Here is a 1,493-nt window from a genome sequence, read left to right on the forward strand (position 1 = left end):
ATTTATTTAGAATTTTTGTATTAATATTTCAAAGTGAGATACATGTATAGCTTTACTTATTGGTGAATTCATTGGTAGCCTTTGGAATCAATATAATACTTTATTCATATAAGAATTGAAGGATTTCCCTCTGTTTTATATATCAGGAATAGCTTGCATCTCATTGAGATGATCAGATCTTTAAAATTTTAAGTGAGTTCCCCGGTGAAAACATCTGAACTTTATATTCTTTTGTGGGGCGGCTCTGAGCTATTATTTGTCCCATAATAATTGAACTGTGTCATCTCTCTGTTCTTCCTGGCATCAATATAAGTAACAGATCATTACAAATTTTCATGGAGAAAAAGAACAAAGAAAAGAGGTTTAGGAATTGCCCCCACTTAGCTAAGTTAACCCTTCTTCACTCTTCTTCCCTTAAGTTCTTGTGGGAGCCTTAGGCCCAGAACCTATTGAACCAAACATGTCTGGCCATCAGGACAACACTCTGAGGCTTGTTCTGGTGAGGAAAACTGGAAGTGGGAAAAGTGGAACAGGAAACAGCATCCTTGGGAGAAAAGCATTTAAATATAAAATTGCTCCTCATGCTGTTACCAAGAGGTGTCAGAAAGAAGAGCAACAATGGAAAGGGAGGAAGCTTATTGTTGTGGACACCCCATAGTTTTTGACACCAAGGAGACACTTAAGAAAACCTGTGAGGAAATCGGCCAGTATGTCCTAACCTCACACCCTTGGCCTCATGCCATCATCTTGGTACTACAGCTGGGCCGCTACAGAGAAGAGGATCAGAAAACAGTTGCATTGATCAAGATCCTCTTTGGGAAGGCAGCCATGAAACACATGATCATCTTGTTCACTCACAAAGATGATTTGGGTGATCAGACACTGCATGCCTTTATAAAAAAGCAGATGTAAACCTGAAAAGCATCATCAAGGAGTGTGGGAACCGCTTCTGTGCCTTCAATAACAAGCGAAGTGATGAGGCTGAGAAGGAAAATCAAAAGCAGGAGCTGGTGGAGCTGATAGAGGAAATGGTATGGAAGAATGGAGGGGCTCACTTTTCTGATGCCATCTACAAGGACATAGGGGGAAAGCTGTAATGTCAAGAAGAGACCTTGAAGATAACCTATGATGCTCAATTACAGAAGGGAATTAAACTACTTGAAGAAGAATGTGATAAGAAAAAAAATAAGCCAGGAAGAAAAAAAGAAAGAAATACAAGTCCTAAAGATGAAGCATGAAGAATGAATTAAAGATTTAACAGAACAAGCTGGAAGGAATATATTTGCATATGTTGTACAATTGATTTGGGATAAGCTTTCATATGTATGGCATAGGTTTTTCAAATAGTGTAAATTTTATTTTTTCTTCTTAATTTACCATGATTTGTTACTTTGGTAGATTGTATTTTCAAAAGATGGATATAACAGTATCTTCTATCCACCTATTCTTCTTATATGAGACCAGAAAATTACACAAGGCCAGCCTGTTTAGCT

General features: G+C 37.7%; 1 pseudogene across 1 annotated transcript; it reads left to right on the forward strand.

Annotated features, from left to right (window-relative positions):
• Nucleotides 1-460: 460 nt before the first annotated feature.
• Nucleotides 461-1,245, forward strand: LOC311628743 (GTPase IMAP family member 7-like; annotated as a pseudogene). The gene has a single exon. The product of its transcript is annotated as a GTPase IMAP family member 7-like (transcript).
• Nucleotides 1,246-1,493: the final 248 nt, after the last annotated feature.

The sequence above is a fragment of the Pipistrellus hanaki genome (genome assembly GCF_964339955.1).
Source record: "Pipistrellus hanaki genome assembly, chromosome: 10".
Lineage (NCBI taxonomy): Eukaryota > Metazoa > Chordata > Mammalia > Chiroptera > Vespertilionidae > Pipistrellus > Pipistrellus hanaki.